The sequence below is a fragment of the Cygnus olor genome, chromosome 4 (genome assembly GCF_009769625.2).
Source record: "Cygnus olor isolate bCygOlo1 chromosome 4, bCygOlo1.pri.v2, whole genome shotgun sequence".
Taxonomy (NCBI): domain Eukaryota; kingdom Metazoa; phylum Chordata; class Aves; order Anseriformes; family Anatidae; genus Cygnus; species Cygnus olor.
The window spans coordinates 50,337,253-50,363,278 of record NC_049172.1 but is presented as its reverse complement, the minus strand read 5'-3'; the positions used below and the strand labels follow the sequence as shown (position 1 = coordinate 50,363,278).

The 26,026-nt window shown below is 39.8% G+C and overlaps 1 protein-coding gene across 8 annotated transcripts in view; it reads right to left on the bottom strand.

Annotated features, from left to right (window-relative positions):
- Nucleotides 1–23,914, bottom strand: part of FRYL (FRY like transcription coactivator) — a 172,266-nt gene extending 148,352 nt beyond the window's left edge. For 5 of the 8 annotated variants that reach the window (XM_040556797.1, XM_040556798.1, XM_040556801.1 and 2 more), the window contains exons 1-2: nt 23,762–23,913; nt 10,740–10,947 (exon numbers count right to left, since the gene is read on the bottom strand). The gene's annotated coding sequence lies outside the window, so the exon portion shown is untranslated. Of the gene's footprint in view, nt 1–10,739; nt 10,948–23,761 lie in introns of all 8 variants that reach the window. The other 3 variants (XM_040556796.1, XM_040556799.1, XM_040556800.1) reach the window with 1 other exon arrangement.
- Nucleotides 23,915–26,026: the final 2,112 nt, after the last annotated feature.

Sequence of the window (26,026 nt, the reverse complement as noted above, 5' to 3'; positions counted from 1 at the left end):
GAAGTTATGTTTAAAATGCTGCTGACCTGTGGAAATTATCTTTCTTTTCCATTGTGACTCTACACCATAGCTTGCATTAATTAAATGAGCAGGCTGAGTTCACATGAGACAGGGCAATCTGTTCCTAATACCAATGGAAATCCCCTGGACAACTAGATTAAATACTTAGTTCTGTACTGGTATACATACATAGTGCTCACCTACTCCAACTTATTTTAGTTCTTCCCTTGCAAAAATGGGAAACACAGCCACAGAAAGTTTATCTACACTTCGAAATTCCCCTTTTCACACAGACTGACTGGATCAAGGCTTTACTGGTTTTGGTGTATGTCTTCTGTGCTCTGCTATACAGACCAGGCTAGTAACATTCAAATGGGGTAAAAACAAACAAGGTAATTGCATGAAACAAGTATTTATATCATTCCATTTACTTCCTTACAGTCAAATATTTGTGTTATTTTAAAGTTAAGCTTGCTTAATGGATCCTATATGAACAAATAACGCCAGAGACAGAAGTAGTTTCAGATTTCTTCCACAATTTGTTCCACGTTTTGATAGCGAGCTTGTTCCATAGACCTGTCTCCATTGCTGTCTCACGTAACAAACTGTGGCAGCTATGTTCACTAGAAACATCTTGCCTGTAGACAGTTTTTTTGAGAAGGCAAATATATTGTATTTGGAAACCAGAAACACATATACAGAAGAGAGAAAACCTCCTTGAAATAGGTTTGTCTTGCAAAGTCTACAAATTGTCTTGATACATAGGTCTACAGCATTAGATTTAAGTAAGGCCCGGTTCGTTCTGCCTTCATTCTTACTCTTGGCCATTCCAGCACCCACCATCCATTATTTGTTAACACACACTTCTGAGAATTGGTGCTATGTTGAGGACTTGTATATTGATTAGGTACCAAACAGGTAAAAGTGCAACACTTCAGCCAGTAATTTGCAAATGAGAGCTGATTAGAAGTGCAACAGAGACGGATATGCCTAATTTTGATGATGCAAAATTCTCTAGTTTAAAGAACTACCATGTTTGCTGCAGTTGAATACTTCAGACAATCTCAACAGGGACCGTCTTATAAAAGGTCTTGTTCAAAGAACATGAGGAAACTGCTACTGGTAATTAAAGGTCGTCCCCATACATTGCTCAGAAACACAAACAGTTGTGTGCCAGTAGTCTAATGAACAACAGACCCTTCACCAAATGATACATACAGCATGTGCATTTACATGTTTTACTTTCCAAGAACAGGCAAGCCTGTATCATACAGAATAAAAAAAGCCACTTTTAATACTGGGTGTAATGAATTAGTGGTAAATCAGAAAGCTCAATAGCTGCATTTCTGTGGTTTTCCCTCCCATATAAGACTGCTTCTTGTGTAAATTTAGATCTTGAAAAAAAGTAATTTTATATGCATTTATATGAAATACATAAACTAAGTTGATCATAAGCCCTCTGATCCACGAAGTGTTGACCTGGAGCACCTCTCCTGTGAAGAAGTGTTGAGAGCTGGGGCTGTTCAGCCTGAAGAAGAGAAGGCTCCAGGGAGACCTTACTGCAGCCTTCCAATACTTCTAGAAGGCTTTATAAAAAAGATGGAGAGCAACTTTTTGCTTGAGCAGACAATGACAGGACAAGGTGGGGTAGGTTAAACTAAAAGAGAATCAACATAGATCAGAGATTAGGAGGAAATTCTTCACTCAGAGGGTGCTGAGGCACTGGCACAGGTTGCCCAGAGAAGCTGTGGATGCCCCTTCCCTGGCAGGGTTCAAGGCCAGGCTGGATGGGGCCTTGGCCAACCAGATATAGTGGGAAGGTGTGCCTGCCCATGGCAGTGGGGTTGGAACCGGATGTTCTTTAAGGTCCCTTCCAACCCAAGAAGTTCTATGATTCTTGGAACTAGGAATATATATAGTTACACAGTCTGCTTTATGTCATTCATACCATACACTTACTGTAATTTACTACAGAGGTGTAAAAAAAAGCTTATTTTTGATACAAATCAGCTTGAAAAATGAAATCACTTCCTATACAAGCAGCCTAAATATAGGCTAGAGCAGAATCTGCAGATAGTGGTACTACAAATTATTTTTGTAACTCTTCATGATATGCTGCATATGATCTATTCTTCTAAAATAAATCATGTGATACTTTTAAGATTATATTAACCTCTCCAAAGCAAGCTACTGATAACACTTTCAGATCACAACTAATTTACAATCCAACTTTCAAAACTCTACAGATGTGTCTACATACAACCAAAAATTAGAACTGAAGAGAGACAAGACATGTTGTGATATCACCCCACTAAATTTTAGCAGCTTAGTGGAGAAGGCACTAATTACATCATGGCAACCCAGAAGAATTCGTAAAAGACAACCAGCCTGATTCTTCTCTTTGACAAAAGAAATCTGTGAGTACTTCTGCTGTAAGTAGGAGGAGATTGCATGTCAGCACAAGCGCCCACGTAATAGTCTCCCCAGAGACACACAGATCCGCCAGTATCATTTAGAACAGGACACTAATTGCGGGGGGAAGTTGAAAATCTCATGAAAAAATTACAATTAACAGAAAGCTGGAAACTACATTGATATTCAGGACACAACTGTTTGAAGGCTTTATAAAATTTGAAATAATTGACATTCAGTCATTACAATCACATGCCACATTATCTATATTGCTATTCACTTGTGCTAAACAATCAGAGTAAGTACCAGCAGGAAAGGACATCTAGTTACAGAATATGAATTAAAAAAAGATTTCAAGATGCTCCTCAATTCATCATTCTATACACCCAGCCCCAACTCATACTCTGTGACTCATACCTATAGGTTTCACAGATTTTTGCCAGCAGCATGGAAGGGTCTACAATTTTTCCAGCCTATCGATTTTGTTTCATTACTGTAAGCATATCCCATATATGTCCTTAACTTCAGTTTTAGCTCATACTTCACTGCCCTATTGAGCATTGCCATCAATAACCAGTGACACTTCAATTCAGCAGTCTTCCATTTGTTTGAAAACTGACTTTATATCTTTTTTTAATCTGTTTTCTTTTAGATTTTTTTTTAATCTTTTATATTTTCTAGACCTCTGATAATTCTCACCGATCTCCTCTGAACTATTCAGTAAGTTCTTCACATAAAAAGACGCTTTAGATTTGTACATCAGTAATTCTTAAAGAACCGTCTCGCTCAAGCAATGTAATTTCTGTGAAGCACAGAACTTAATTGAAAGTTTGTATTATCTCCAAATACTTTTATAACTAGGCCTACATTACTTGCATAACAGTCCAAGTACTTTCAATCAGAAACCTGCCATTCTAAGTAATTAAACATATGAAGACTGTTCCCAGTGAAGGAGCTTACTTTTATTATTTGGTTTATGAAGATTTGTATTCAGTTAAATATTTATTTTGTTTCTTAGATACCTAATGTAAGACAGTTTCAGTATTACATTTGACAGCCAAAACTTTCAACCAAACCAAAACAATCTTTGACTCTCTCCATTTGTAAGCCATTAATTCTTTTCAGGTTTGTCCCCAGTTTCGTATTTATAGAGCTAGATTTGTTATGCTGATAATTGTAGTTACAGATTACAGTACACCATCTGTTAAGAAATGCTTTATTAACAGTATTAAGGTGTATAAGGTATATACACACACTTTAATATATATATTAAGGTATACCTTATATAATAATGCTCTCAGTCAAGTCTCACCTGTAGAAATCAATCTCGTACTGATAAAGCAATGTTCTCTATGTGCAGAGAATTGTCAACACTGTGCTGACAAAATATTTTCAGCAAATGCTAGAGCTGTATTCAGGATGCTAGATACACCAAAAGCCACCTGCAAGTTTGCCCCTAAAAGATATGAATGGCAATATATAGCCTCATTTATTCTGTGCTGACTAATCATGACAGGAAAAAATATATAGAAAATAAAAAGGCATTTTACTCAGGGAAACTAAAAACCTTAAACACAGAAAGGTGTTTGTCCACTGAAAGTACTGTTACCATACAAGCAGAATTAAAGCCTAAGGTTATTCAAGAATCTCTAAATTGTTAACAGCACAGTCTCCAACTGCCCCACTTCCTTCCACAAGTAGTGAGCAGCATCTTAGTATGACAATGAAAAAGCAGGATCTACCTGAAAGGATTCCCTTCCATTGCAACTCTTACACACAACATACAAGAGTGTGACTATCATATTTCCACACTTGAAAAAGGTAATTAAGTTATTATTTGGAGAAGTAAAAGTAATTCAGGTTGGTATTTACATTGTTCTTTTCATGAAATGGTTACATAGACATTCATCTCTAATTTTTTTTCCCTAGCTTGTGTTCTATCTGTCTTTAATGACTTGACTAATGGTTGCATTACTTAGTACAATGTTTTTTTCATGGGCAAAGACAAAAACAATACACAGGACGGCCACCAACAGCAAACAAATATTTTACTCAGAATATTTATTAGCTATTAAAATAAGCAAGCCAACCCCTCCATCCCAGACAAGAATGACAAGTCACACTTTGGAAGTTCGTCTACTAGAGAAATCTAAACACTTTTTTTTTTTTTTTCCACAAATCAAACTCCTGTGTAAGACACCGTCTGTGAATCACCTGGTTCAGATGCAACAGAAGCTGGCCACTTACTGTTCTTTGGTTCAAAAGTAATCTCTGAAACAGATTGTCGGTAAAGGAAGAAGGAATTACAATCAAATGGGAAAAAAGATGTATTAGATTAATTCTAAACAAATTAATTGAAATTAGAAAAACTACTTTTAGGAAGATTCAGAAAAAGGAATTGCATGTGAAATACCAGACCAGAAAATAAGGCGTAATTCAATGAAACAAAGTCCTCAAAAGCCCAGTTTGTTTTTAAAGTTTGTGTAATTAGTGAAAAGCCAAGAAGTACATTTTTCTTGTATCACATTTACTCTAGCTAAGACCAGTGTTTTTTAAAACCTCATATAATATATAGTCCTTGTACATAAAATTTCCTAGCATAATCTTTCTAATAAGTAGACAACAATACCAGACATATGTAGAACTATAGATCAAGATGCATTGGTTAATATTAAAACTAGAAATAAATAGAAAAAACAACGTTCTTAAGTTACCTTTGTTCAGCAATAAGTAGCTAAAGTAAGTCACTGATCATTATTTCCCACACAAAGACATGCCATCTGTGTGACTGTAACCTTTTCAAGTTAGATGTGTGTAGTTAAAACTAATGTACTATTTTCTTAAAATATCTCAAAAGTATTAGATATTTAATGTTTGCTCACAAGTATGTAGGGACAGTCACTTTTAAACTTCTCCCTTTTTTTATCTCTTCCATCTGAAAGCCAGAAATAATAATCTCTAAACTGTTAGATTTTTCCACTGCAAATTCATCATAAGCTTGGATTTTAGAATAGCAGCAGTTTTCCTCTTTAAATTCAAAATAAAACACTTCCTCCACTGTAAAGCAACAGCACTCCAAGTTCTTATATAAAATATAGATGTCATTGCCCTTCTTTTCACTCAACAACCTGAGTGCATTTCCACTTAGTAATCTGAAGCTAACCAGAAAGAACAAATGCTGCTGCCAGAACTATGTAATTCGGTTTAAATAGTAAACAGCCCAGTCTATCAGTTCTTACAGTAAATAGAGTTGTAATAGGTACTCTGGACTGAAGTCTCCAACATTTTATGACTTACAGAAAGATTGCCACCTGTCTTAAAGGAACAAATGCACTCCTTATCTGTTACAGGCATAATGATTATATTAAATTCAAGACAGTGGTAAAGTAAAATAATTAAGGTACTTATCAGTTAGTACATACGAGCATGATTTACTATCGTAATACATGAAAGGAACACCAGCTATTAATTTAGAGCAAGTATTTTATACAAATTGTATAAAAGTAACAATTTTTCAGATCTGTAATGTTTGTAATAAATATGTTCTGTAATAAAATGCTTGTAGATTTTTTCCATTGAAAAAGTTGTTTGTCCAACTGTTTTTTAAAAAAAGTATTCCATTGTCTCCTGTCTTAAGAAAAAGAACAATAAAATCAGACCACCAGATTCAGCATCAAAAGCTCCCAGTGAAGCTCTATATGGGTCTGTAAGAAACCCAGTATCGCAGTTTAGTATATAAATATCTATACATATAAGTAGTAGTTATTAGCTACAATATAGTTATGTACTCACCTAATAACTAATCATTATAATTATCTGTAACATGTCATTCATATTTAACATAAAACATCTATTTCTGAACGCTGTATTTATTCTGATTTGGTAGAACTAGAGTAATTTGAGGGACTATTCATTTCTAAAGGGAAAAAACAAATTTATTCTCTTTCACTTCTAGAAACTATAAAAATGTAAATATAAAAATGTAAAGTTAGATTTGTTTGATAAAGCTTTGGTTTCATAGTTTGAGCACAGGTGAGGAAATACGAACTTCCAGTATAAGATACTGGCTGAAATCTCATTTATTCAGGCTATTTGGAAGGTCAGAATATCCTTGAAATGAAACAGAGACCCAACTACAAGTTGGGTACTAAGTTAAGGTCCAAAAACATTTCTACTAAGCAAAGAGAAAAAAGTGTTTCAAAACATACTTGCTAAATGCACTGCTAGAATAAATAATTCTCAGTACATCAAAGTCACTAGAAAAAGCGCGTGGGAAGATGAAGGAAGCTAAAAACAAAAACAAACTGCTGAGCCACCCAAGAGAAAGAAAATCCATTTTTATCCTATATGGAACATTTATGCATTTATACACACCCAGGCAGGTTTGCTTGAGACAAAAAAATGAATAAATAAAAACCAAGTCCTACAGTTGCAGTGAACTTTACAAAACTGCACAACAGCAAGCAAGGTCGTAAAAAAACGCACAGTACAGCACACCAATTGTGCTGCTTCAGAAGCTGGGTGGACAGACCTTCCTTAAATGACAGCAACGAAGGCAAGTGCCTTCACTGCTTCTTCACACAGGCTCAACTGCTCAGACTTTTTGACAGGGCCCTGGTGGCAACAGAAAAGCCTGAAGAACACCTTAAAATGTTAGTTCTTTACATAGACCACAAATTAAGAAATGCATAGAACAGCTGGGCACACCATCAAAGAAAACTCTGAAAAACAGATTTAAACAAAATAGTGTTAGTATACATTTAACTAACACACATCAGTTTCAACAGGATTATTCTAATACCAGAAGAATCATATGAAAGACTAACAGGTATTGTGAAATAATTTAGGGGGAAAATTAATAAATATTTAAATTTGAAAGAGAATTACTCTATTACACCAATCCGAAGGAGAGATTAAGAGTGTTCCTATAAGAAGCAATATGGGAAAAATTGCTTTTGAAGAGTAGAAAGACAAACACTGAAATTTACAAACATAGCTGAGCATGATCACCTGGGAACACTAGTTTCCTCTAGTTAAAGAAAAACTGATGTTCCATTCATTTGGAAAGACTGAAGAGTGTCTGCTTCCTTTCCACACCTGTGGCTTTCTAAATAATAATTCAAGTGTCATAGTGAAAGACAGGAGGATTCTTTTTCAAAGAAGTTTGAGGCTGGAATTACTTCTTCCTTAAGGAAGATAGTGCTAAACAAACTTTGCTGCTTTCCATTTTTTAAAATAATGAACGTTTTAAAACATCTATTATTTTCAAATTAATCTGCTGTAAGAAACAGGAAGAAAATCTCTAAAGACTGGTCAACATGCAATATACATTAGCAGGCACCAGTAAGCTTATATAGTAAGATTCTTTCAAGCCTGCCGACTATGTACAAATGGAAACAGAAAGGGGTGTCAAGATTCTCATTTTGTCCAAACCAACAGTATCTTCCATGAATTCGTGCAGAAGAGCCAGACAAATGTGGTTAAAATTAAGCGTATTCTCTCACAAAGCTATGATGCCTTCAGATCTACTGTGCATTTTAGCCTGAATCCTTAAGGTGTGTCTGAAGTTAAAGGATCAGGGACTAGTTTTGGGTAGGTTTGGGAATTTGTTTGTTTTTGAAGCACTTACTAAGGAAGAGTTACGGAGAGCAGAGACAAGACTTCCTGAAAACTTCCTGAAGGGGTGCCCATTGCCTCTGGGCAAAGAAAGGCAGGATGTTTTAAACCCTGCTGCGCAGCAGCACAACCAAGAACTAATGCTTCCACAGGAAAGCTCTGTAACTGCATATGAGAGATGAGAATAGCTGCATGGCTTGTGTTTTGCCCAAAACTCTGAAAAACGCCTATCATCGTCTTCCCGACTTTGAAGTAAACTACTTGTTTCGTATAAAGACATCGTATGTTTTCATTACCTACTAGTCAAGGGACAGGCATTTTCCAGTTCCCTAAAGACCTCTGTCCTTTCCTTTCTACAGATGTACATTACCATAGATTTGAGGTGTAACATGGTTCTTATTACCGCACAAGTTGCTTCTGCATCATGCTGTTTCTCTTTAGTTAAAGATCTGGCCAAGACGATTCTTTGAGGAAACAGTGGCTGGCTGTTCATGGAGAAGAGCAGCATCTCTATAACCAATAAAATAGTCGTCTGACCAAAACATACTAAAAATAAGATTAAGATGCCTGTGCACACAGATAGCTGTAAATGATTTCAGAGCTGTAGGAGTGCAGAGTTAACCAAGATCAAAGTCGGCTGACACAAAAGTTTCTTTCTCCACTACTTTTCAGCAACGCAGTCTTCTGAAAGAAATCTGCAATAATTCACGCCCTTTTGCAAGCCAGATGTATTTCATTTCATGTGTTAAGCAACACCACTGATAGTGTCCTATATTATGTTCAATACACAAGTAGATTACATAAGATTTTATTATAACCATATATTTGTTCTTATTTTAAAAAAATCAATCATAATAAGCACAAAACTGTTCTCCATGATGGAATTTAGTTCAAAAAGAAAAACCTTTACAGAAGGTTGAAAAGGAATGTTATTTTGGGTGTTGTCAAAAAAACACAATCCTGACTTTTTGAATTTTGGAGAATCTTAGAGAAGAGAAATCCTACAACACAATTTCAACCACTAACCTCTCCCCACTCCCCAGACCTCTGCACAGCTTTCCCGTTCTACAGGCTAAGTAGCTCTTCTGTGTCCTTGTTAGCATTCTCATCTTTTCTTGCAGATGTGTCTCATATGTTCCACATTATTTGAACAACATACAGTGTCAAGTGTTAGGCATTCTATGACTCATTTGTCATTGTAAGTAAGCATGTGCTACAAAAACTGTTCAGCAGAAATGCACCTGTAACAGGGCAGAGCGAGAACAAGTGTTCAAATGACACTGGAGCGTATTTTCTAAGTAAACATATAGACACCTATACATAATATACACATTAAAATCTTTAAAAGTAAGGTAAAATTGGAGTTGCCCAAAGCATTATAAACACTCTTCAGAGAACTACTTAGAGTGAAATTAATACTGATGTCCTCAAGCCTTCTACATCACTTTTTCTGTTTCATTTAAGAAAACTACTCTGGATTTCCTGTTCTCAAGCTAAAAAAACATACTTGTCTCCCCGAGCAACAGAAAGGTAAGGATGTTCAAAGAAGACTTCTGTAGCAACATATTTGCTATCTCTCTAGAGGAAAGAGCACATATCAGAAAAGAATCATTACAGTATAAAATTCTAACAAAAGAAAGTCAAGCATGTCAGTATGTTGCACATCCAGGTATGAAAGGCAGTAACAAAGGCAAACAGCAATATGATACACTGGAGATGTTCCAATGCAGAACTTCAAATATACTCAAATTCTATTTTATTGTTTACTTCTCCTGTGAATAATACATTGGACAATACAACAAAGGCAAGTGAGAGCCACATTAAAACACTGTAGAATATTTAGTGTACTAAATACATAAGTCCACAGAGCAAATACTGCAGAAATAATTGCATTTCAGTATTTTCCTTCTGTCATGCCAATATGCCTTCTGTTCTCAAAAGACCAGAAGGAAGTATCGTCTATCAGTTTTATCAGTCAAATATAGAAAATCATGTGAGGTACTGCTTACTGCTTCCCTAAGGACGATTCAGGTGTTAGATTAGTTAGATCTATCTGCATCCACTTCAGCGCAGATGTGCTTTATCCACAGCAGTTGCCCTGTGCTTGACACCATTACAGATCAACTTACAACATATACTTATATAAAGAGCAGTAAAGAAAAGAGCATCCATACAAGAAATTGTGATTGCCTTTGCTAATTTGCTGCACTACCTGGCTTTATCCACAAGAGGACAGAGCTCAGACACTTGCCCACGCATCCTAAGGGAAGATTCTATTAGCATCAAGAAGTCAGATTTCCACTGATCACACAAATACATGAAAGACAACTTGAGAGAGAATTACTGAACATACAGAAATACCTGAGGGAATTACTAAATGTACAATTAGAGGATTACTAGAAGTACAGGAATTACATCTGGCTTAGGAAATCCCTGAACTGCAGAATGGAAGTTGGAAGGCTGTTTGCCCTGTTCTTATCTTCTTCCCTAGACATTCGCTTTTGTCCATGATCAGATGCAATACCATACCACATCAGAGCAAGTATTCTTATATAACACAACACAAACACGTTACCATCCAGTTAACTAACATCTGAAGTAGTAGTTCAAAGTTGGATGCGTGTATAATATAGACAAAGACCTCAGCAAAAAGGAAAGAAAAACCATGGACATGAGAACGTTTCATGGCAGAATTCTGTAAAAGGTCTTACCACTTAAAAGCCATTGCTAACCAACGATGTGAACCACTAGCATATGACACTCAGGATGGATCCATCAAGACATTTTCCCCTTGATTCCAACGTGTGCGTAGAGATGTCAGAGTAGACAAAGATGTAAACAGCTACGGGTCAGCTGGTGTGCAGCCAAATACCGGAAAAAGATCTCCAAACACAGCACAGACAAATGAAGTATAAAACACTGAAAAGGAAAAAAACACAAATATTAGACACTTAATGGAGATGTCAACGATTTCAAAAAATGCTATATTTTTTTATTAAAAGTAAAACAAAAATCTAGATATTTCTTCAGAATTGCTATTCAGCTCAAAGGTTAATGATTTTTAACTATTTTTCCCCCTTTTCCATGGGGGGGGGGGGGGGAATTGACACAAAATTCAACTTGTCACACTGTTTATGTATACTTCCATAGATAAAATGTACTTTTTATCTACAAGCTTTAGCTACAGTAATAAAGTATGTCCCTAATTTAAGTCATATATATACACCCTCTCCCAAATGGAAATCAATGTTTTCATACACAACCTTTTGTTTCTTTCCCGATTCTTTTTTCTTCTTGGTTAGCACAGGGATGTGGTCAGAAAAGAAACAAACAGTACTTCAACTGTGCCTCCTCAACAAAGCCTTGAGAACTTCTGGAGATTCTTTTACAACAGAAGTTTGTATGCAACGTGCACACTTGTCACAGCTTGCCTAAGCTGCCGAGTTTGCATTTGCTGTAGTTTGGTGGTATACGAGAACAAAAGCATTTTACCATGGAGGCAGATCAAGCACCTTAACTGCTTTTAACAACTCAAGTCTCAACGTGCTGCAGCAATCCACAACTCCTGATCATCGAGTTCATATGAAAAAAATTTTTAAAGTTTTAAAGTTATAGCCTTAAAATTTGCACATAGATTCAAAGACCTGTACACCCAACATAACTTTCTGTCCTCTGATGCAACAAGAACGTACTAGTTTCCTTTAGAGATGTATTAGCCATTCAATCATCATCATTTTTATATACAGTTTGTTCTACCTCTTAACAGTACTTCCAAAAAGACAAGAGACTCACATAAATGCAATCTAAAGGTAAAAAGCCACATACCTGGAGAGTTTAAATTGTAAAATTAAGTTTAGAAGTGAGACTTAGAGACAAGCTGGAAAACTAGGTAAGCCTTTGCAAATTGAAAGTAAACTAACTGATGCGCACTTGAAATTGGGAACATTCTATGCAATTCTTTGCAAAATCCAGTCAAGTTTTTAGCCAGGACTTACAGACCAATAAAATTCTGAGCTTTACCTGCTAAATTGCAGCTCTTTAATAAGAGTGTCAACTGTCTGTGCATTTGATAGTACAGTGCATAAAATTAGCCTCACTTTTTCCTCTTTAAACTATTAGGACAAGAAAACATTCTTCTCCATACAGCAGAAGTGTATGGCCTTTCATTCTCTCTCCACTAATTACACAGTTCACTCTTCCTCTCTTCTTTCTCCTCCTCCTCCCTGGTTTAGAAAAAAGTAGTTGAAATCAACTCATGCAAAGCCTTGCATCCACTCATTTGGAAATGAGTGGTCAGCTGTCCTTTAACTCCTCCTTATTTACATCAACTGTGCAAAGTGCTTGAGGAAAATGGAAACAACGTATTACTCCTGATAAAATTTAAAGCATATCCAAGCAGAAATCCACCACAGCTTATGCTAGCGTTTTAACTCGTTTTTCAAATAAAACGTACATTCACAGGTACATAATCCATTCTTTGTTTCTTCTCACTGTGTCTGAAGAAAACACAAGTAGTCAGTAATTCTCAATTATCTTCATTCATCCCCTCTCCAGATTCAGTACCTACACACACACTTTAGACTAGCCAACAGCCCAGCTGCTTAATGGAAGAAAATAAAATTAAACTGAAGACTAACTTGACAGTCAGAGCATTAGGACAAGATTATGAAATTTCTGATTCATTGGCAGAATATTTGGAAAAAGCGTAGAGGGTGAGAGGCACATGAAAAGCACTCAAAGTCGTCTCAAGTTGTTCAGTTGGACACACTGAGCAATAATAAACTTCAAATTGCAGCTGCCATCCAGATCTTCAAATACAGCTATGGTGTATCCATACAACCTAAGGTTTCCTACAGGAGCAACTTAATCAGATTAATTCTGACTAAGGAAAAAAGGTATCAGAAAGGCAGCAGTGAGGCTGAAAGTCTCTAACGGGCGTGAGCGAAGCTTACAGTAACTACAGCAATTCACTGGAGGGAAGAAGTTCACTGGACTTCATTTCATAACTGCAGCTTACAACTTAAAGTTACATTTTAACTATACTTTATCAGATTTGGAAGTCAAAGGTACCGCACACGGGAGGGTTTCACTGTTTGATGTTCACTGCCTATGAGAGACATTTATAAAAAGTTAAGAAGCAGAGCAACACAAAAATCCATGAAGTTCAGATTATATGAAGTTAGCTACCATAAGGTTTTAAACAAAGTTCAAAGGATGCTTAAATTCTCATACCAAAAAAATCACAACTCCAAACATCCTGAATCGGAAAACACAGCTAAAAAGCTAAAAATCCAACCAACCTCATACTTGTCCAAGTAACACAATATATAAGAGAAGTTCTCTTTACATATATACGTATATGTATACACACACACAAATTTCTTTCATCTCAATTACTGATGTATTCTATTCACAGAATAGCTGCTGCTACAGCGTTGGCTACTATGCAAGAAAAACTCAACTTCACCTTTTGAGCAGCAATTAGATTCTCCTCTACAGCACACTTTTTGCCATTGTTAAGTTTAGGGAGGTAATCCAGAAGACTACTTCCAATAACTTCACAGAACAGAGATGGGGATTAATAATATTGCAGAGTGCCAACATCTGTATCCAAGAAGCTATGCATAACACACTGACGTACAGCTTTTTTATAGCTACTTGCCCAAAAGATCTGATGGAATAATGCTCCAGAAGAAAGATGCTAAGGGTTTTAATCAACTGCTAGAAGTAGCATTTTCCATGCTATAGACCCTGTGCAGGCTTCCATACGCTATGTGCTTGGTTTTGGAAAGTTAGGAAAAGGTAAAGATTAATTATATTAGCTTTTAAGGCATCATTTAAGCAATGCTGACAAATAAGTTGCTAATAAACCAGTGTGTGGGCAAACAGAATGGCCTACGGTTGCTTAAGCACATGACTGGCCTGTATGTTCGGTGTTTCACAGCACTTGATATATCCCCAGTACTAACACATCACCACACTATCTCTGGATGTCCGGTCCTCTGGCTCTGTCCAAAGCCCCTAAAGTCATGGGGGATGCACTAACAGTCCATACAATGGAGAAACACATCAGATTTATTAGAGAGACCAGATTCATTACACAACGTATCCATCATATTGCCTGCTACAGACCAACTATGCAACTCTTCCGCTACGTGCTACCAGCATGCTGAAAGACTTCTAAGGGCTGCCCAGTTCCTCCATTCCACCAACCTCATCTTTAGCAATAGCACATCCAGCTCCACTGTGGCTCGTGTACTTTCACTTCCCAATCAATGATGCTTGTGGCTGTCCCAGAAGTATTGCAAGAGCCTGAGTGCATCCCCAGGAACAACAGTTTCTGGATTTCTAAGCTAATCACCCCCATGAGACTGGACTTTAAAAGAACAAGACAGAGGAATGAAGCTTCCTAGATTGCTGATATCCTAATCTGTCTTTCGTTACTGAAGCATGGCATGCTTTGTCTTAACCAAAGATTTTTAGTAACAGTTTGGTTCTTTGGCTTGTTGTAAAGGCTTTAGGTATGTTAACCGTTTAGCAAATACATAATATTCAATGACAAACCAGAAAACGGTCACACGAACTGAGAGTTACTAAACCCCGTTAGGAACACGGTAGCATCTCAGCTTACAGTCACCCATCAGACACGTTTAAGATCAGGTCAGGCACTATGCTCTCCTGACAGCAACAAGCTCCTCCCTGAAACACAGCCCTTTTTCCATTCCGTGATCCACACAATCACCAAGGCTGGGTGACTGCTGATCAACTAACCATGTGGGCACACGGATAGCATAAAGAGGAGAAAAACCTCTTTTTAAAGTTTCATTAAACACAGGTACTGCTACTGGAAAATGCACAGATGAGAGGCAAGACGTTGAGGTAGGCTCAGCTTCTATATAGGTGATTTGGAAATGAGATGTAAGTCATGAGGTAGAAGGCTCTGGACTCAAAAGTTTTAAGGGTAATCATGGGAAAAGAGGGAAAAAACCAAAGTATGCATGTCAGTCATACAGAAACTCTGGAACGTGGCCAACCATCTGCACCTGAGAATTACATTTGTTATACTGGTTCAACAATTTGTCTCCATGAGTGTTATAAAGAGCTCTCCATTTATAAACTGACAAACTTTAATTGAAAAGACTCCCATATAATCACAATCTGAAGTTGAGAAGGATTTACAAGATAAACTTCAGAGGAAGACTTGGTGCCAAATGTGTAATAACTTGACCATGATAACTCAAACTTAAAAATTATTTTTGCATTCTCCTTTCTGTAGTTAGCAGGAACAGGGACTAAAAAGTATGTGAATTGTGAATCATGAATCATCTCCACTGGGCCAGTGCCAGGAAACCTCTCTGCTCTTTAAATTTTGATGATAACTTTTTATCTTTTGGAATCTCATTTCAGAATATTACAAATATGCTAAAATTAAAACTGCACCTTCAACCAGATCACAGTGGATATTTCCATCTAGGATGAAGGGCTTTCAAGTCTCTCAGATTAGCCTCTTCATAAAACTTACATTTACCAGTGCCACAGCCCAAGGAAACCAGAGCAATGCAAGTCTCGCTCAGCTACACCTCCCCTCAGTGCTCACGTCCTCTGACTCCACCTTTACTCCTTCTATTTTCTGATGATGGTTGCTTTAGAGGAGCGCTTCCACCACCACGGTCAAGAACCAATGACCTTACTTTGGACTCCAAAAAAGTGAGCTTAACTTTCCATTATACCGATTACAGGTTGAGACTAACCGTCAGAAGAGAAGGCATTTCTCTGCTGCTTTCCAAGACACTACAGAGTAAGTGTCCAATCTGCAAACTATGTGTAATAGGACTACAGACTAAGAAATTCCGGTTTTCTTACGTTAGTGTCAGAGGTTATAAGCAATCCATACATTAACACTACCTCAAACGGATGTTGCTTCCACCACACGAACAGCTAGAGCAAGGTCTGTGCCAGCACAATGTAAGCACTTCACACACCAATATTTCAGAGGGAAGTAAGACTCCAGCTTGCCTGATCTTGAGTCACCTAGTGATTTGATTTATCATCATCTGTTCTTTCATGTCCCACATGAACTGAGGAAGACAAATGGCAGACCATACCCAACGGCAGCAGTCACTCTCCTGAGATGTATTGCTGTCTGCAACAATAAAGCTGAGCAGATTCTTATGCTGCAGTCGCTCCTACTAAAGGGCTCGCAGCATCGATCTGACCGCCACCAATCACCCTATCTGCACTAACAAAGTTTTGGCACTAGGAAGAGCAACAGCTCCCAGAAGCGCGCAGTGTAAGCAGAAGAGCCTGAAGTTCTGACCTCTGGTCCACCATCACAACAGCAACAGTGGAGAAAACGCATAAAATGACAAACAGACCTTATTTTTACAAAATAAACTGCAAGCACAGACTAAAGTCAGCCTATAAATATGAAACTGAAGTAATTAAATCTGAAAAACAGGAGTTTTTATCACACCTTCACACTGCTTTTGGCAGTGTCCTACTTTTGACAGCAATTCAAACAAACAAGCAAACAATCCTTCTCAATTCAATATGCTTTTAGAAATCAACATTAACTAAGGTTCAAGCACTTGGAATTACTGAATGAAAAATCAACAGCTTATGTACTACTTTTCATCCCTTAACAGACTGTTAATGCTAAAAATACATCCTCTTTTTGTAAAGTGCCAGAAACGATTAAATCGCTTACCAGTCATATCACTGTGCTTGTGCAATGAGAAAGAACACACAGCAATAAAGTTTTTCTTTAGCTATCAACATGAACTGTATGCACATTCAGAACCTAAGTACATACGTATTTAAAAATGACAAACTACTCACTCGAAGCAAGTAGGAAGCTATTTTCCACCCCCGCTTACAGCAACTTCACCAGAAGCTGAACTCGGGTCCTATATATAAAATAGTGGCAGTTCTTCAAATAGGCCAACGCTGACGTATAGCAGTCAGATTTCTTAGAGTAAGCAGTTGCAGAAAAACATGCTTAAACTGATATACCCCCATCTAGCACAGTACTCACTGGACTCTGGTAATCTGGTACATATCCTATAAAAACACGACTTTAGTGCATGTTGCTTTTGAAGCAGAATACTGGAATGAGGACTTTGCTATACTTCCACATAGACCTTCCCTATCCCTCCTTTCTTCTCAAACAGCACCCACCGTGAAGAGTTTACAGTCTGTACTCACATGGGCTGAAACACCAACTTGCTGTTTAACAGAAATCCAAGTGAGGACATTCTACATTCTCCACCAATACAAAATTAAGAAACAAAAAGTAGTCAAAATATTCTTTTTATTTCCATGTACAAAACAATATGAAAGCCCCACTGATATGTTTTTTTCTCCAATTCATCCTACTCTTCTCGTAAGAAATACTTTCAAAAATCCATCTGCTAAATTCAAAATTTCTTTTAGGGACTGCGTCCCTCACATATTCCAATTCTTAAACAGTGCCTGCACCACTAACTAGAACTGGGTAAAGATTCCATGCCTTTCAGCTACACAGTTATTTTGGTTTTGAGGGAGCAGGCAATAGTAGGTACTATACAATTACAGGGTATGGGAAACTCCTGAAAACAAAAATATTTACTCAGTTTAAAAATGCAAATCAAAAGAACAACTTGCACTCCAGCATAATATGGAATGAGCTATGCAGTACTTTCTTTACACATGTTCCCAGGTGATAAAAGTTTGGGCTTCAAATTGGATCAAATCAGTTGCACATCATTTACCTCCACCACCACAGAAACACAAGTGCAGTCAGTGCCTACCTGATGGCTTGGTTATGCATTTTGAGTTATACACTATAACAACAAAGGTTGGTTGTGACATACAGTAAGAAAATGTTCTTCAATGTTTTAAGATCTGGTTCTGTTTTCCCCCTTAGTACAACAGGGGTCCAAAAGTATTAAAGCATTAATTGTGTATAATGGCATGTAAGGACTATCAAATTCCTCTTCCAAAAGCTTGTTCTATTCTTTTTGTACTTGTGCCTACCTATCTTTCTATTCCCGCACTTGCTTTCCAAGGCTTCTCACCTATTCCAGCTACTCTGTAGTTATTTACCTATTCATTCTGCAGGTAGGTACATGGAAATAAATATATACACACACATACCCTAACGTGTATCAGCTCCATCTCAAGAAACAACACTTACCTCCAGTTCTATTTGGAACACCTCCCAGAAAAGGTGGAAATGGAAAAATCCCCACTTACTGGGGAGACAGAGATGAGGACCACGCACAGCAGAGAGGAGAGCAAGGACAGAGCGCATGATCTGACGTGCACACAAACTGAAGGGCAGCAGGATCTTGATGTGGATACAAAAGGAGGTGGGGTATGCATGAGCTCCCCAAGCCCCCGCAGCAGCACTGGCCTTCATGGGACCAGCTACTCCTCACCACCCTACCCTAGGGAATAAATAAGCACCTGGTCAGTCACACTGCACCAATTCAGCAATTGTTCAGCTTTTCAGGTGACATCTTTCTGGGGGGTGATGTCTACAGAGGAAGAAATAAGGTTTTTTTTAAAAAGCCTTTTTTTTTTTTTTACATTATCTGCAGTACCAGATTAATTTGACAGATTTTGCAGGATATTAAATCAATCTCAAAAGCATTCACCTGCCACAGACTCCTCACAGTTCTTCCTGCCCTAGTGAAGGAGCAGAAGTGTTGCTGACATGGACTACTCTCATGCAAGATAGGCTGAAGCTTTCCCGGACATTTTTAACGCATCTTTCATGTTCGTTTCCCTACAAACAGAGTCAGTCTTTCTCTGTCCAGGCCTACTGTTAACCACAAGTCCCCTTTAGGGCATGCTGTTTACAAAGATGCTTCTTCATGTTGTAGAACTGGGCAGCAACCCTAGAGGAATGAAGTCATCCTTTACAATTATCAGCTGAAGATACGAATTCCAGAGCTCTGCTTTCATCATAACATTCTCAAGGCTCAGAGTATAAATATTCCCTTGCCATTTATTGTTATTTTGCAAATGAACATTCATTCTTTTTATTCTGTTTTTAGAAGTCTCCCGCCTTGAATTGCCAAAGCCCTACCTTTTGGATCAAATACAACAAGCTATCTGTATTTGTAGCTTTCACCACTCTCCCTCAGCCCTTATTTTATAAACATACCCAACATTATTTTCAGTCACTGCAAACAAACAAACTTAACTGGATAAGACTGGCAAAAACCACACAACTGTTGCCTTTTGAGACTACTACAAAAACAAACAAGCAGTGATAAGAAAATCAGCAGTCTCCTTTGAAAAGCTATACAAGTGCAACTGAATATTGAAGAGCAGGTATTGTCCCATAATTCTCACAGGAATCTTTTCACACATTCTTGCCTCCGTAAATAGTATTTTTTTCTCCCCTAGTTATTCACATTTTAGTGGCATCTTTGAGCTCTTTGAATACTTTCTGCATGAATATAACCAACCCCACTGCCACCATCACCTGATCTTAGGTAGGCTTAAGGACACTTGTCAACAGTGATATTTATCAATGCTGCATTTAACCTAGAGCTTCTCTTTCATTTTAACTTAATGAAGCACATTTAAGTAGTAATATTTTTTGCTATAAATTACAGTTTATGAAGACAAACCTGAGAAACATTCTCAGAAACCTTCACTGAAATCTTCTCTAGAATACTTTATACAGGTTGGGTCAATACATGCTAAAAAGATTAATTCACATACAAAGTAAAGGAACTGGGATTTTAGGATCATCAGATGAACAGCAAAAATCTCATCCAAACACTAAAGAGTATGGTTTATCAAAATTATACTGTTATTCTCCAGAAATATGCTGAGAATAAGGCACTAAGCACCAAAAGGAAGAACTGCTTTTAAAGTGAAGAAAAACATTGGCACGAGCAACCGAAACTAGTGTTAACATACAACTTGGAAATTAAAAATCCTCGTATCAGAGTAGTTTTATTCCGAAGCAGCCTTCCAATAGTAAGATGACAAGACAGAAAGCTTGTTTCATCACCTCATGCAACTTTAAACAAAAATAAAAATAAATAAAAACAGAGAAAGACCCAAGGCAGGAATCTTTTCCCTTTCTCTGGGAAACAGAGTAAGAAGGAAACAGGTCACCAGACTAACGTGACAGTGACCAGCAGTACCGCTGAAGCGTACGTGTCGAGTGTCCCAGGTCTCCTGCTACAAGCTCCAGCTCAAAGCCAGCAGAGCTTTAGCCAGATGCAGCCCAGCTCTGAAAAAGCACGTTTTATTCACACTCCTACAGATCACCTGCCAAAGCACTGGCTGGAATGCCGGGAGAAAGGCACTGCTGTGGGGAGTCGACACGAATTCCACACAGATTAACTTTGTTCGTTAGCACTAACTGTAGAAAAGCATTTATGCTGCTCACATTGACACAGGCAAGGATATCCATGCAAAGAACAAACCGCTGCAACCCAAAGGCTTCTAATTCTAACAGCAGCTTCTGGGCACTAGGCCGCTGTATCAAATATGCAGGCATTTAAAGAGAACTTCAAACTTAATTTTAGAAGTACTTTTAAAAAATATATATTTTTGTTCCTCTTCCATTTTTGCATGCAAAAATAAGTCATTAGCAAAAACAAGGCATAAATACAGAGATCCCTCAAAAATGAAGCCGTTAAGAGCAGATACTCTCATTCAACTAGCTCGAGTGGATGTATTCCTTTCTGATGTTCTCCTGTGACAGTATTGGACGCTTGCTGTCTGACATCATGTTCTGTCATTCTTCCTGGGAGGTGCTCATGTCACAGGGAATTAGGGACTGCAAGAGATTTGGGGGAGGGGAAGGAAGGACAACACAGCAGTCTTGGAGGAGACAGAGCTGTACAGTGCTACAAGGATATTTAGAGAACTAACTGCCAAACAATTTGGGTAAGCAAGCTAAATACTACAAAGGAGAACTGCTATAAAGAAAATAAAAGAAAAAAGCCAGAAGCAACCCTAGCTGAAACAGTCTAGCTAGCATCTATTACCGAGTTCACTGGGATTTGGAAACAGACCACGCACGAATCGTCACAGAATGGCTCAGGTCAAAAGGGACCTCAAAGCCCACCCAGTTCCAATCCCCTGCCATGGGGCAGGGACACCTCCCACCAGCCCAGGCTGCCCTAAGCCCCATCCAGCCTGGAATGGGGCATCCACAGCTTCTCTGGGCAGCCTGTGCCAATAACGTTGAACCCCAATACCTTCAAATGTTGCCAGCCCGTTATCATTCCCGGGAAGTTTATTACAGATATAGAAGTTGTAAAGGCTCAATGTTATTTGGGTGCAAGTGTGCAGAAGCATTAGAAAGTGGTAAACCACAGCTAGACTATGCACGAGGCCAGCTGCTCTACCACTGATGGATAAGGTACCTTGCACTTCCTATCGGTGAGACAAAGCAGGCCAAAAGTTAGTTACACGGTCATGAACCCTGAACCGTTATCCTTGTTTTTCTCACATTAACTCAGACAACCCATGTGTAACTTGAGGTACTTTTGCCTTACATTGGTTTTTTTTTTGCCTTTTGTATTGTTCTTTTGCCTTACTTTATTGTTTGAACATGATGCCTGTGTGTCATGCTTTCTGTTGAGCTATGGCTCAAATATATAGGAAAACTGCTAAAAGCTCGTGGCTCTCTGTGCCGCGGAGAGTATATTATATACCCATGATCTGGATTATACGAGTCCACTGAGGTGTAAAGTTTGCTTGCATGCCTCTCATGGAGCTCAGACCAAGAAAAAAAACATCATTTAGTCCTTTGAAGTAGCTGTCACTAGACAAGATGACCAGGATAAAACTCCCTAAAATACAAAACTAGACGTAGAATTGGCAACACCTGACGCAGAACACCATGTTTTCCAAGTTGGTTTCCCTGATGCATAGCCAATGAGAAAGGGTTTAATTATAATCTTCTTAAGTTCTTAGAAAAAAATAAATACAGACAGCCTGTTCTCAATTGTATTACCAAAAACTTTCAGCAGACCAATTAATTTTAACCCCAAAAATTAGAGAGACAAACATTCACAAAAAAAAACACATTTGCGGACCACTCTTGATCTGTTGATGCCTAGCAGGATGACACTGGAAAGTGCTCACTGGAGACTGTTAATGTGAAAAACTAAAAGTTTTAATTGTTGCCTTGTAGTCCTACAACACTCCAACTTCCCTCCTGAAAGGTATCACATTATTACACGAGAATCAGCTATGACTACACTTTGGCTCACCTAGGCCAGCCAGTCCAACAAACAGCCAAGTCAGCTCAACATTTCAACTTAATCTTAAATAAATCCTGCAGAAGAATTAAACAACTTTTCTTTTGAAACAAAGTTCAGCAACAGTTTTCTCTAACAACATCCCGGAGCAACATACCATGGCTCTGCTTCCTGAGAGAAGCCAGAGACTTGAACCACATCCATTCTGGAATACAAATCAGGAAGCCTTTCACAGCAGCAGTTTGCCAAGGGAAGGCAGTTGTCTACTGACAGCTGCCACCAAGTCCCCCTGAGCAGTGGCCTCCACAAACTACAGAAAACAGCAGCTTCTGGCACAGAGAAAGAAAGGTGCTCTCATCTTCACATATCCGACTTACTAAACCTGCAATGCAATTTTTACCAAGGGGTTTGTTTCCTTCCTCTGTGATAGTGTCACAAGATAAGAATCGGTGTGTGGTTTCCCAGTGCTTGCTCAACAATCTTCCCCGGAGATTCTGAAGCATCTAGGGCACATCCTCAGCACCACAGTAGCAGCACAGAAGGAAAGCTACTAAAAGAGCACACTACAGAAACCTCTTAAATAACACAAGTTAATTTCACTCTTAACTTAGAATCAGGAAGTCGTCCCATTTATCACGGTACTCTGCATGCTCCATGTTGCTTGTTCCTGCAAATGTTAGTGGCTCTTTGCTACCTCAGTAACTTACAGGCAGCTTTCCTCTTCTGGTCTGTGTTTACAGGGAAGCGTCTCACTGCCTGATATACCTTTCTCATTACATGAAGTCTGAGCTGTGGAGATGTCCAGCACGCACACAAGAACAACAAAGAAGTTGCTTTCTGTGTTGGTGTTTCCTTTCCCAAAGGCACAGCTCAGATTTCTAGTTGTGATGAGATAAAACAACCGGGTTATGCTCCTTCCACCTCGCTACCTCCACACTGCCTTACCTCACTATGCCTTAAAAGCGCATCAGAGCGCTGCTTGTGCAGCTCACCCTCAGCCTGAGCGCCCACCCAAACACCTGGCGCTTGTTGTTTTCCTTTCCTCTCGCTGCCTTAAGACGCGCGGCCGGAGCCCACCTCCTTGCGGGCTCAGCGACTGCTACCTGAGCACCGAACCGAGCCGCTCCAACCGCCCCGCAGCCAAACCCCGGGGAGCACGGCGAGGACACACGGGGGGGGGGGGGGAGGGGGGGGGGGCACGGAGCCGGCAGCGGCCCGGCGAGGGGCAGAGCCCAGCCCAAAGCGTCCTGAGGGAGCGGGGCAGGCCGGGCCCGGAGGGGCGGGGAACAAAGCCCAGCTCCGTGCCGGGAAGCACCGCCTGGGCCCCCTCAGACGGGCACGGACCGGGCACGGACTCCGAGCACCCCCCCCCCCTCAAAGCGGTCCCGTGCCCAACGGCCGCTCCCCCCCCCCCACCCCCCCGCCCCGCCCTCGCTCTCCGTTTCCGTTGCAGCGCGCGCGCGGCCCCCCCCCCCGCCCAACGGTCCCTGCCAACGGTCGGTTCCCCGCCTCACCCCGCCGCCGCCTCGAGGAGCCCGTCCCGTCCCGTCCCGTCCCGCTGCAGGCCACCGCTGGGTAAGCGGGAGCCGCCCGTCGCCGCCGGCTTTATCCCGCCGCCGCCTCTCCCCTCCGGTAACTCCGCGGCCCGGCCCGGCCCGGCCCGGCCCCGCCCCGCCCGGCCATTGGCGCGCGGCGCCCCACCGGCTGCCGACGCTGAGTGGGGAGCGCGCGCGGCACTCACGCGATGCCACCCCCTTGCTGTCATCCCATTGGCTGGTAGAGGGGAGAGCCCGCCCCCCGAGGCCACGCCCTCCGCCCGCGAGGCCAATCGGATGGGGAGGCGGAGGCGGGGCCGCGGCTGGAGGCGCCCGGCGGTGATAGGCTGTGGCGGCAGGCAGGCGGGCAGGCAGGCAGTCCGACCCGCCTGGCTCAGCGTGACGTCAGCGGCAGCGCCCGGGGTGGGCGGGCGCCGTGAGGCGAGCGGAGCCCCAAGATGGCCGCCGGCCGGAGCGGGGCGGCTCCTGTCCTCTGAAACCCGCGAATAAAGCCCCCACGAAGAAAGAACCCACGAACAAAGCCGGCCCGGCTGAGGGAGAGGAACAAACAATAATAAATAACACACTCGTAGCTGAGAGAATACCTCAGCTTAACTCTTTCCTGTAGGCTCAGAAATGTCGTGGAGCATTTCTCCCTCTGTTTGAGCAGCTGTGCTGCAGTCTAAATGTTGGGCAACGCGACGCCTAACGAGAAAAACAGGATTAATCGCTGCTGTTATGTATAATTTTAGATGATTGGCTGAAGCAAAGTATTATCGTGAGTTGCTTCTGCTTTTGAAGCCCAGCTTAGTCTCCTCAGTAAATGCACGCACATAAATGTGACTGAAATGAGACCAGCCAAACCCCAAGGCCAACAAAAACAGACCTTCAATGTTAAACCTCGAGCACACCTGTACACACTGTCAGAATCGAGATTTTCCCACCTTGTTACCTGCCTGCTTTACAAAATACCCCTAAGGATTAGTTAACATGCAAAGCGATTTACAAAGTACGTTATAGTACCAGTTATTAGTAATAGTAATTATTATCAATGTGGGTAAAGTCCTTGCTAATTAAGGCTTTGAGTGTCAGCTCTACAAAGACACCCACTCCATTTCTTGCTGATGTGCCGTAATGCTCTGGGCGAATAACTGGTTCTTTGTTTACCACCAGTTGTAGTGGTTACAACAATGCTCTTTTTTGGTACAAAGCACTGTTGTTTCCTCCTTAGGGAGAGAGTGAATTTTCCAAATACAGTCCTGTTAACTCTTGGCAACAACTCTGAAGAATCAGAAGCTCTCAGCTGTTGCGTTTTACTCTTTTGTCCTGACCTGAGCAAGAGCAACGAACAGCAAAAAAAAAAAAAAAAAAAAATCACCATTCCAGCTATGTACTCGAGCACATGAAGTTCCAGTACTTGTTCTGGCGACTTGCCTTACCAGATCCGCATATACTCCAACTCTTTCACACATCCACGGGGTTTCAGTGTCCTATGTCTTGTGTAACGTCTCAAAACTAAGTTACTGGTTAAGCCAACTTTTTGTTTTGCAATGAATCTGTATAAAGCCTGTCACTAGCTGCTAAACAAGGGGATGGAGAAGAATTTACCAGACAGATAAGCTTTTAAACCACTTGACCGTCCCTACAAAACTCACCATATGAATGCTCGAGCCTGAGCTCTATGACTTCGTTTTACAAAGCGCTGTGATTAGAAATCCATTTGATTTTCACACCTACTAACTTCTTGTTAGATAAGTAATCCGTTCATTTTAAAAGAATCTTATTTTTCTAAAGTTTTCCTTTTCCTCCTTGAGACATCTCCTTCAAAAGAAATTGTTTCAAATTTCTGTCATGTATTACAGTATTTTGAATCTGGAGTATATTCACTCTTGGATGATACTAAGTTACAAAAGGTAAAAAAATTAGAGTCATGGGTGAGTTGTAATATATCTAATTTGAATGACCGCCTGAAGTAACACAAAAATACGTATCTGTGCTACTTCTCTTTACAAATAATCCATCTGTTTTGTAGATTGTGCATGTTTAAAAACACACACTCAACAGCAAAACAGTTGTTAAAACATCAGGCTGTCATTTTGCATGTCATTAAAACAAACAGTTCCAAACTCCCTGAAAAATCATGTTACGTCGTCATCTCTGAAGGTCTACTCTAGCGCATAGATTTTTAAACAAAAATAACGTATTGGATAACGGCACCTGGAATTGCTGTCAAAGCAAAAGGTG